The 11,931-nt window shown below is 46.0% G+C and overlaps 2 long non-coding RNA genes across 2 annotated transcripts; one reads left to right on the forward strand and one right to left on the reverse strand.

The window, feature by feature from the left end:
- Positions 1 to 3,458: 3,458 nt before the first annotated feature.
- LOC142467656 (uncharacterized) lies at positions 3,459 to 5,255 on the forward strand. The gene is made up of 2 exons (XR_012788451.1): positions 3,459 to 4,028; positions 4,983 to 5,255. It is a non-coding gene; the product is annotated as an uncharacterized LOC142467656 (long non-coding RNA).
- Positions 5,256 to 7,349: 2,094 nt separating this feature from the next.
- LOC142467269 (uncharacterized) lies at positions 7,350 to 10,431 on the reverse strand. Its single transcript, XR_012788328.1, has 3 exons — positions 10,355 to 10,431; positions 10,207 to 10,263; positions 7,350 to 8,188 (listed from the first exon to the last, which is right to left on the reverse strand). It is a non-coding gene; the product is annotated as an uncharacterized LOC142467269 (long non-coding RNA).
- Positions 10,432 to 11,931: the final 1,500 nt, after the last annotated feature.

The raw sequence follows: 11,931 nt of genomic DNA on the forward strand, positions 1-11,931 counted from the left end.
GGTCTAGAGAGGAAATTAGAGAAAGTAAAGAACTTAGAAGAGGGAAGGACATGACAAGGGGGAAGGCGGGGTGAGGGGGAGGACAAGGTAAAAAGGGGGAGTGGGAAAGCAGGAGGAGGAGGGATGGGCAAAGTAGAGGAGGAGGGGGCGGTCCGCCGATCCACGGGCCCAACTCGTTCCTTACACATAGTCGGAGCATTGATATTTTTGGGTATTGAGGCGTCGGGTCCTTTATTTTGTCTCTAGAACTCTGCTACAGTGGGTCCTAGTTCCGGCCAGGTCTCTGAGCTACCCACGGTTCCCAAGTCCTGTAGGAGTCTTCAGCCGACTGTCTCAGGAAAGCCATCTTTTCCATTTCCATAACCTTGTTGATTCCCCCTATAACCGCTCTCCTAGAAGGGTGGGCTAATTTCTTCCATTAGGCCGCAATAGCACACCTTGCTGCCGTAAGAATAAATGAGATTAGCTTTTTCACCTGGCTCTTTTACAGGCTTTGCTAATAGGAAAACCAACGGGTCGATAGGAACAGAAAGGTCCGTAACTTCCCTAATAAGGGCTTGGATCATTTCCCAGTAATTTTGGATAACCGGGCATGACCACCAAATGTGGACCATGTCGCCCTTCTGTCCACATACTCCCCAACAGAGATCAGACACCAGAGGGTATATCCGCTTCAAGCGTGCTGGGGTGAGGTACCAATAATACATCATTTTATAGATATTTTCTTTAAGTATAGAGCACATGGATGTTTTGGAGGCAAATTCCCATATGTCCTCCCAATCGTCTCTTTCTATTTCAATATTAAGATCTGTGGCCCATCTTGTCATGTAGTCATGATCAGAGGTGTCCACAGCTGACTCCACTCCCGCATAGATCCTAGTGATCAGGCCCTTTTGATAGCAGCCTGACGACGAGAGAGAAAAAAAACCGCCGCCTGACGGGAGAAAAAAAACGCCGCCTGACGAGAAAAAAAAGCCGCCGCCTGATGACAAGAGAAAAAAACCCACTGCCTAGCGACGGGAGAGAAAGAAAACGCCGCCTGACGAGGGGAGAGAAAGAAAACGCCGCCTGACGAGGGGAGAGAAAGAAAACGCCGCCTGACGATGGGAGAGAAAGAAAACGCCGCCTGACGATGGGAGAGAAAGAAAACGCCGCCTGACGACGGGAGAGAAAGAAAACGCCGCCTGACGAGGGGAGAGAAAGAAAACGCCGCCTAACGACGAGAGAGAAAAAAAACGCCGCCTGACGAGGGGAGAGAAAAAAAACCTGCCACCTGATGACATGCCCCTTTATAGAGCTCAATGCTCGACACGCTGGATTCAAAACCTGGTATGGCTATTAAGGGCAGGTACTAAAGATATCACTACGAATGTTTCAATGTTTTATCTAAATATGGCGCTTAAATATCACACAGTCCATGGGATGTAACGTCCATGTGACGGTTAATGTCCTTTATGGGACCCTCCCCTGAATGTCCAATTGATGGAGATGGAATTGCTGGCAACTCCTCCTAGAAGAAATGAAACAATCACACCATTGCGCGGTATCTCAGAACTACGACACACTCAAGCAGGCAATGATAGTGCCTACTTACAATCCATCAAATAACCGTGCAGTGGAGACAATCTGTGCTTTAACCCCTTCTTATCTGTCAACACGAATCCCACGTGTTGGTCTCTCTGCTCCGAGTTACAATTGCTATCAGGTACTTCCCCCAATGGTTGCAGTTGGTCACATGGAGAGAGCAAGAAGCACAGAATAGTGTAGATGGCACAAACAATTTATTTTAAAACAGCTAACACAGCCAATAAAATACTCACATAACCAGTGAGTGCACGAACATCACTAAAATGCCGTCCGCATCATGCAAAGATTTCCCTCAGAGCCTTGGATTAAGAGTCAGCGCTCATATCACCTCTCCACGGAGTGCCCAAACTGCACAATGCTCCGTGGTGTGTTCCGGCGCTCGTCGTGGGACGTCACCGCTTTGCGCCACTCACTGCTCTGGAATATCTCCTACAGACGGCGTCACCAAGCTCCTCCTCTCCTAACTCGTTTCGTGACTGACAGTGACCACGAAGTAGAAACGGCTTTAAGATGAACAAGGCAACTGTTCTACGAAAAGGGTAACAAAGCCGATAAACTATTAGCAAAAAAATTAAAAGGACTAAAAGCAAAAACAGGGGTTTACGCAATAAGGACAAGGAAAGGTCACCCATGATCCAGAAGAAGACTAGACACAATTGGTGCACTGCTAGAGAGAGGGCAGGGCTCAAAGAGCAAGGGGATATGACTTTGTAAATGGTTGCTATAGAAACGAAAAATGCTTGTTACATTAGAATACATTAAAAACATAATTCAGAGCTGTATGAGAAAATACTTGTAGCATTTTTTTTAATAGTACAGAACCGCTTTATTTAAAAAAAAAAAATCACGTAGGATATTGCTTGTCTGCAGCTTTGAATGTAATATAGACCATCATTTAGTTATAGGGGTGCACCTCAATTTGAGGTATTATATGGATTCTCTTTAGTGTATATATTACTAGCTTTTTATAAACTCAATCCTGAGTCTGCACTCCCCCCCCCTTCCCCTCCCCCCAGGAAGAAAATTAAATCTTGCGATAAAAAGTAAAATTAAGTGTCTTTACATTTTTTTAGTCTAAATCATATTATAATAAATGTCCCACTCGGCTCATCTACTATGCATATGCTATAGTATGTTATCACATTGTGGATATCGTAAGACAAAATAAAAAAAATAGTGATGCTGTAAATCAAGTGAATGTTCACACGATACCAATATATAATCCAATCAGTCACTCAAACCAGTAAGAGTCTATATTGGTATTATTGTAATGCACAAATCCTTGTTTCATCCAGGTAAAAACTATTCATGGATGAATCAACAGCCCAGGCATGGTATGCTGCTGGGTCTGGAGTGGGAGATGTGAAGGGACAAAGGAGATGGTGTCTAGGGCTAGGGGTGATCAAGCTGGGGGAGGGGGCAGCCACCAAAAAAGCAGAGCATGTGGGTGTCTCCCCAGCCAGAGCAGCGCCAGCCCAGCGGGAGATATCCTGGCAGCCGGCGGAAGCCTTTGCCAAGTCCATCTTAGAGGGGCTGCTCCCATTGAGGTAGTATCGAAGTGGCGATGTAATAATAATATAACAATATAATGAACATTTACCTAAGCTATTTATACTAATGAGTGAGTAGCCTATAAATACCCAGATAGAAATGGATGTATTGATTCCTGAAGATGTTAGTGAAACGAGTACAATCTGTCAAAACTGTGCAGAGAACGCGACAAGGAGTCGTGACAACCGGTACCAGCGCGTCTGACCGCTTCTGCCCACAGTCAAGTCGGCACCGGAAGTGACGTAGGAACACGGAGGGGATACGTGCGCCGGGGATTGAGACGCCACGGATCAGCACTCGTTCCATGCCCTGCACTCATGTACAATGTGAGTGGATCTATACTTATACCTGCTGTTATTCACAATATATATTGAAACACACCACACTACTGTGTATGCGAGTTTCTTTCCTTGCTTTTGGAGTTATACAAGAGGATTGCAACCTAACCTTGGAGAGCCCAACATGGATGTCTCCTTCCACTACGGCTCCAGTTAGAGAGAGAATGAATCTATGACATGCCTTTAACCTAGAGCAGGCATGCCCCCAATGGATATTTTTGCGGCCCGCTCACAACCAGCGCGGCGGCGGTCGTGTGTGTCGGCGAGCGCGTGGGCGGCGGTAAAAAGTTTTGGCCGCGGGAGAAGCGGGTGTTGGGGAAGTGAGAAGCACGGGCGGAAGTAAAATCTGTCCTGCAGGGGCTGGAGGCGTACGGTGGCCGGGTGCAGTCAATCTGCACTCATGCCGTGTGTGGGAGAACACGGGGGCGGAGTCAAAACCCCGGCGGAGAGACTGCATTCTCCTTGAAGCCTGGTAAACCAGAGAGATCATGGCCGCCCCCCTCCATGAGGTGCAGAGAGTTCAGCAGTTCAGTGGAGATCCCACGGACAGGGGTATGTCTTCACAGCAGCCCCCCTCCCCCCTGTCAAATCTCTGTGTGAGCTGCACGTGCAGAAGGAGATCTGTGTGTGTGTGTGTGTGTGTGTGTCTGTGTGTGTGTGTGTGTGTGTGTCTGAGTGTGTGTGTGTGTGTGTGTGTGTGTGAGTGTGTGTGAGTGTGTGTGTGTCTGAGAGAGAGAGAGAGAGTCAGGGAGAGGAGGAGAGAGAGAGTGCCTGTATCCCTGTGCCCCTGTCCCTCTGTCCCTGTCCCCCTGCCCCCCTGCGCCCTTGTCCCTGTGCTGCTGTCCCTGTGCCCCTGTGCCCCTGTCCCTCTGTCTCTCTGTCCCTCTGTCTCTGTGTCCCTCTGTCTCTGTGTCTCTCTGTCTCTGTGTCTCTGTGTCCCTGTGTCCCTGTGTCCCTGTGTCCCTGTCCCTGTGTCCCCCTGTCCCTGTGTCCGTGTCCCTCTGTCCCTGTGTCCCTTTCTCCCTGTCTCCCTCTGTGTCTGTGTCCCTGTGTCCCTGTGTGCCTCTGTCCCTGTGTCTGTGTCCCTGTGTCCCTGTGCCTCTGTCCCTGTGCCTCTGTCCCTGTGCCTCTGTCCCTGTGCCTGTGTCCCTGTGCCTGCCCCTGTGTCCCTGTGTGCCTGTGTCCCTGTGCCTCTGCCCCTGTATCCCTGTGCCTCTCTCTCTCTCTCTCTCTCTCTCTTTCTCTCTCTTTCTCTCTCTCCCTCCCTCTCTCTCCCTCTCTCTCCCTCCCTCTCCCTCCCTCTCTCTCCCTCTCTCTCCCTCTCTCTCCCTCTCTCTCCCTCTCTCTCTGCGCCTCTCTCTCTGCGCCTCTCTCTCTGCGCCTCTCTCTCTGCGCCTCTCTCTCTGCGCCTCTCTCTCTGCGCCTCTCTGTCTCTCGTTTTTATCTTAACTGCCCTATACCTACACCGAAATAACCTATTCTGCTTTCTTCCGGATCTGACTCAAGTTTCACGCGGGGGACATCGGAAGACAGGTAGGAAACACCTCCCCTGCAGTATAGTACCTTGAGGGACTGCGGATCAGGTAAGATTCCAGGCGGGATTGCTGCTTTGGAAATCAAGAGGGGCATCCCGACACTGGTTAATGGGTTCAGAAGTCATTCACATCTGGCTTTTTTAGTTTTTATTTTCGTTTTGTGAGGTACACACACACACACACACACACACACACACACACACACACACACACACACACACACACACACACACACACACACACACCTTTTCGAAATAAACCTACGTTTCTATGAAAATGTAAGTTTTTTTTTTTTTTGCGGCCCACCTAGACTTAAACCTTGTTTATTTGGCCCTTGTTAGCATTTGAGTTTGACATGCTTGACCTAGAGGATATTTGTGAGTGGAACCTCATTTCATCGCACTGGCCGCACTATTGTGTTTTCTATTATTCTTTCATATATTTGCTGTGAACACCCTGTGCTCCCCTCACCTGGAAGACAACAAGAATCGTAAAGACCAAGGAACCATCTACAGAGGAATTTTTTTTCTAGCGCTGCTTTTCATTTATTACCACACGAGATTTATTCACTATCGGTTGTGCTGATGATAAATTAGTTATTCTCTCAAATATGTGGTGTTATCACTTACATGTTGTAATATTTGTTCACTTTAACTTCATAATTTATGTGCACAAGTATTGTATTGCACTGTTCAGTGTGTTAAGTGTGTATTACACACATTAAACCCTACACCCTTCCAGTAATTAGGAGCGCCCGATTACATCTCTTTTTCTCTAGCTGCTCCCATTGCCCCGTTTAAACTTCCCTCCACGGACCCTGGGTAATTCAGGCGAGCCCTTGCCTCCTGATTAGTCAGTGAACAGCAGCCACGCTGTGATTGGTCACCAGCCCCTCTACCATGCTTTTCTATGGCAGCGGTGAAGCTAGATAAGGGAACCCGATCAGCGCTCCACGGCTCATTCGGATCCTAACGTGTAGGTGATTTAAGCGGTGAGATCCGAGGCTTTGTCATGGACGCGGGAGCAAGACTTTTCAGCTGGACTTCTGAAAGCGCTCTGCCGCAAATTTTACCTGGTATGGACAGTCCCTACCCCCATTGGAGAGTGGAAGCAAGCCCTGGATAACCGTTTGATGTGGCACTCAGCACTGTGTCAGAATTCACCCCTGTATGCCCTGTTTTTGTGAGTATCGCTCCGATTTGTGTTTTTGTGCTGGGCTTGCTGGCTTCGGCTGGAATAAAATGTTTTTATTGAACGGCTTTGTCCTGCCTTTTGCCTTAATCACCTCGGTTAAGTTCCTGTCTCCCGTCACAGTAAGCATTAAACAATAGATAAAACACAAATTAACAATTTCAGTCTAAAGGTTAAAGCAGCAACAGGTCTTGTTATTTTGTGTATAACCATACATCTCTAATAACTTACCTGCATACTCTAGCTTCAACACATTTCAATAAATAGAAGTCTATTAGTAATTGTACAGGTTTTTTTGTATTTCAGAGCCCCAAATTATTTTGTATAATGTTCACAACGACTGGAATACATAACAGCTAGTCTAACATTATAATCCTTGTGTTAAGCTAGAGTGGTTTAAAGGTGCATTTCTGCATATACCCAAACTGGAACTAGCTAAAAACTAGCTGATCTCTACCCTATGCAAGCACTTATCACATATAATATATTAAAAGCACTTGCATTATATTAAGTGCATTTTAATAACAGCCGTATCGCTGATCTAATAAGCCACGACTCAGCTGCAAGAAAACACGGGTGTTTCAAGTGGGCTTACTATCTACAATTGTTTAACCCCCCCCCCCCAGTATAAAATTAGCCCCTTAGCAAGATTGATATAAATCTAACTATATGTATCTGGCCCCTGGCACTGTACAGGTTGTATTTTTTGTTAACTTAATAGTGAATGGGCCTGGAGGGTGGGGAGGTGATTTACGAGAGGCAATGAGAGGGGCCTTTGGAAGGACGGCACAGCCAGAATAGGGTCCCAAAGGCCTGGGGATTGGCCTGCTAAAAGCTACAGTGGGCCGAAAAAAGGGGGACACAGACATGAGGGGTCAGTATAGGGGTGAAGCCTAGAGGCCCACCGATTGCTGTGAGACAGTTGGCGGCCAGCAAAGGGGCTTATAAGGAGTGCAGCCTCACGTTAGGGTCGCTGTTAGGGGGAAATTTGATTCGCCGGCCCGGGACAGTAGCCCCAGCTGTCCCCACATTGGCAGCCTCAGACAAACATGTTATTGTGAGCAAAGTTACATTGTACCAGATGTGAGACACACAGAGCACTACACGCTCTTACTGAAGGAGAGAACCAGAGAAGCACAAATGCTGCATCTTTAAAATAAGTTTTTTGACAAAGAGTTTTATTTTTCCTGACATAGGACCCCATGTGACCTGTGATGATCTATGTAAGCAAGTAAACAAAAAGAAAAAAATAGTATGCAAAAAAAAAAAAAAAGAAGTGCTAAGAGTATAATAGAAAGGACTTGACTGCAGACAGATTTAGGTCAGCTCTGCGAGGGGTGAGGAGCTTGGAAAACCAATGGCTTTTCTGAAGACAGACATTTCAAGGGTCGAATTTATCTCTGCTGTGATGGGGAGATAGAGACCGTTCTTCTCCATGTGGCCTATATTTAAATCTGAAACATCCGCGCCAGTTACACACATGAAAGAACAAACGAGAGGGAATGAAGAAATACATCAAGATGAAGAGGCAAAGGATTCCAGTGAGGGTCCAAAGACCAAGAATTTCATATGGTTCATACTGTATCTTCCAGTAGCCAGTTTAAGTCCAAATGCATTACGGTACCAAAACAAACAGCAGAAAATTAAGAATCATGTACACGGTCCAGCAGCGAGGCATTTCTGCTTCAGTTTATTTTAAGTCCAGCTCCATGTGCAGCGCACAATCGGTCACATTCTCAGGATGAAATAGTATGTCAGAAGATTTTAAAGTCACATAATGGAGTCTTATGATGCATCGCTGCAGTCTGAAAGTCTAACTTAACCTTTTTTGGGTCAATGAGACATACAAAATATGATAATAAAGGTTTCCAAGAGTTCTCTGTAGCTTTCTCCGTTTGTCTCCAAGCCGAGTTCCTCAGAAGGAAGGTGCTGCGAGCTTATGGCACTCTAACTAAGCAGCGTTCTGCTGCTCAATCTTCTGAGAAGCTGGAAATAAAAAAATACAACAACAGTGAGAGTCGTGGGACAGAATCCTATGTCTAGATTGTGCTCTTCAATGTCAATTTCTTCCACTACCAACTGGCACTTTCACATTAAATAAAAAAAGCATTTTGTACCAGAACTTTTCTTTCTTCCTTCTGCATATTTACATGCTACACCCACCCCCACAAACACCTTTCCATTAACAGTGCAGTCTCCACTTTTCACCTTAATCAAAAGCGCTATAATAATGAGGCTGGGACAAGCTGGTCGGGTTTTTAGTGTCTAAACATTGATAGATTTACAACAGCATTGCGTTAACAACAGCACAATGAGACCAAAGTATTTCCTAAGCATCTCTTTGCAAGGGATGCGAGAGGTATAACGGTGGAAAGAACTAAACCGTGAATGATGGAACCTCCCATCCAAGTCAATAGTGTATAAACTCATTGAATTGTACTGTATGCTTCTGATCTACAGTACTTTTTAGGTATATGAAGCATCCCAACCTAAATGGTTAGGTGGTGGAGCGTGAAGATGATGATATTGATATATATAATGGAAATATTACTGTATGCTCATTGCATGTCTTTGACAGGTCTGCAAACCCGCCTTTCACCATTATCACCCAGCACTTCCACTGCAGCAAGGGATTCTGGGAAATAACATGCAAATGAGCACACAGTGCCACCTTTTGCTTCAAAACCATCAACATGGTTCCCTATAGGCTTAAGCTTGCTGCATGGTCACAACTTTGAGCACAGCCAGGGTCAAGATGCAAAGCCAGTAAACCCACCCACAGAAGGCCGTTTCGACCTTATTGGGTCTCAGTGTGGGGTTGGTTATACTGGCTATGCAAAAATGAAGCAAGGATAGGTTTTACCATACTTGGTTATGGGCTATGATGCTGACATACAGATGGAGCAAGACTTTCCGTTTTCGGCACCAGGGCATGCTGTGAAAACGTGACTGCCGTGGTGCCGGAGAATTATCGCTCCAGGAGGGTCCGATTCGAAAGCATGGATCCCCCCTGCAGGATGGCATGGGCAGCACCATCACTGGAGCCGCGGCTTGAAGCTCTCTCAGGCCCTGGCTCCGGAGACAGCAAGTCTCAGTACATCTGTACAGCACACAGCACTAAAAACTCATGTAGACCGCAAGCTTTAGAAGAAAATGCATGGCTTTGATCAGATGGCACATATATTTGAGCCGTTACAGTTACAAAGACAGCAGGTGGGATGAAGTATCTGTATCTAGTATAAAAATGCCTACATTAATCTCAGACACAATGGCCTTGGCCGTCACTCACGTGCATTAAAACCGTCAGCATTATAGCTACATGCAAGTGATTTAGTACAGTATAATCAAGATTGTTTTTCAAATCTGGACCAGCGAGGTCAGCCCAGAGCTGAACAAGATTGTGTGCCCTGTCAGGTCGCACCACCCTGGTGCAATTCCAAAACACAAAACAGCATAACTGGTTGATGTAAGGCTGTCTTCAATTTAGTGTTACTCTATGTTACAGGAAGGGGCTAAGGTGGAGTGGCCAACTCCAGTCAAGGGCCACCAACAGGTTAGCTTTTTAATGGTATCTCTGCTTCAGCACAGGTGGCTCAATCTACAACTGTGTTGGCTATTCCTGTGAGAAAGTGTGTTCTGAGGAAAAACAAGCTCACGTCTAGAACAGCGGTTTGAAACTTGTCCACAAGGACCCCCAACAGACCAGGTTTTAAGGATATTCCTGCCCAAGTACAGGTAGTTCAGTCCAAATGATTGAGCCACCGGTGTTCATGGAAGGATAACAACTGCGGAGCCACTCAGACTTCCTGAACCAGCGGGTGAGCTACAGCACCGGGGACAATACCCATGTAGTGGCCAGATCTTCAGTGGCAGGGGAGGGGGGAACAGGTGCTACACCTGTTATGTGTATTTGTATCTCCATTTATGTAAAATTATGTTTTCAATAAAATTCAAGTTTAAAAAAAAAAAAGCTCCAATCCAGCTGCCATGTCCCACAAATGTACCTGGAGTTAGTTATCTTCTGTTGCAGTTTATTGTACTTGTCTGGGGTGCGGCAAGTCCTAATCAAACAACGGATGAAATGAAACAGAATAAGAACGCTGGCATATACTGCACCGACACACTTTATTCGAGCAAATGCCTGGTTTGTACCTGGCAGAAACCTGGAATCCGCCACTGCTCACCTCTTGCATGCTTCGTTGCGCTTGCCTTCCCAGCCACGGTTCATGCCTGGCTGACGGGGGCCTGATCTTGTTAAATGATAATGAGAATGATTTACTAGGCTGCGATGTTTCGATTGTCCACCAGATGGCATAAACTCATGACTTAAGTAATGTGTGGCCTTTGCAAGTTGTTTCGTTTCCAAAAAAAGTTACTTTATCCCAGTACAGTATGCTATTGTGTAACTTGTCCTTGAGACTGAAGGAATAGTTGCAAAAAATGTATCAATTTAGGCTTTACATACAGTAATGTATTAAATAAAGACAAAGATCATTTTCACTTACACTATTCTACAGAGACATGAGTGAACAAGTGGAGCCCGTGTTCCAAAAACCTGACAGAAGTTATGCTTATTTGATATGGGCCGCTATAAATGCAACAGAGGATAAGATGGCAACAGTTGTTCAAATTTATCAGTATTTTATCGAAAATTATGACTTTTACAGATTTTCGCCAACTCCTCATTTGTGGAAGCATGCAATAAGGAAAAGGTTATGTAGTGACCCCTGTTTTCACCGTATTGAGCCCCAATTTGTTGGAGGGTATTGGTGTGTGTCACAGGGTTTTTCCCGTATCTATGATAATGGAGGCGGCAAAAGGCGAAGGGTCGTGTTAAAACGAAATAAGAAGCGACAGTCCCTGCCAAGCAATGCGCCAGAACCAGAACCAGAACCAGCAGCAGCACCAGCTTATCATCATGGTCCTGCCGTCGGTGACAAATCTGAGATGGATTTCGCAGCCAGTTTTGATGAAGCTTGCATGTACCTAAGCGATTTCCCGCTGACTACAGGTGGGCTAGTCCCTCTGCAAAATGATGAAAGCTGGACTGGAAGTGGGCCGGCGCCAGCGCAAGCTGAATGGGAAATTTAGTAATACTGTACTGTACAGTATGGTGAGTACTGTATTTTTGCCGTATTATTTTGGTGGGGCTGGCTGGGAACTTCTTTAGGGGGCTGACCATTACTGTACATTAAAACTTTTCATTTTGTTTTTCCTCAGAAAAGAAAACGGCTAATGGGGGGATTTCGATGGATTATATTGTACTGTATGCTGATGTTTTCCGGCCATACAGTATACTGTGTAATAAACCCGAATAAATAAAACTACTGTATGCATTTATTCTACAGTACATGTTCAGTAAATTACTGCACATACTGGGGGCGAGATGTGTTTGCAGCAGAGAGAGATTTAATAATATTGTACAGTGAGCAGGGGGTTCCCTGAGCCAGAAATTAATGCTCAGGGAACCCCCCTGCTCCTGATCAATATTATTAAAAATACGGAAAATGCTGCGTCATTACCATAGCGGATAGCCGCTAAGGCAATGAAGGGGTTAACCCACCGTGCCCGCTTTATTGTGTGTAGTGGGGATGGGTGAGGGGGGTATTTGGCCCTTGGTGTGAGTTTAGGACTTGCGGGAGGGGGGGGGGGGTTGCGGGTGCACTTAACCCCTTCACGATCGTAGCAGTTAATACCGCTACGGTCATGAAGGGGTTAAGCCCTCCCGC

Source organism: Ascaphus truei, chromosome 16 (genome assembly GCF_040206685.1).
Source record: "Ascaphus truei isolate aAscTru1 chromosome 16, aAscTru1.hap1, whole genome shotgun sequence".
In the NCBI taxonomy this organism is placed as follows: Eukaryota; Metazoa; Chordata; class Amphibia; order Anura; family Ascaphidae; genus Ascaphus; species Ascaphus truei.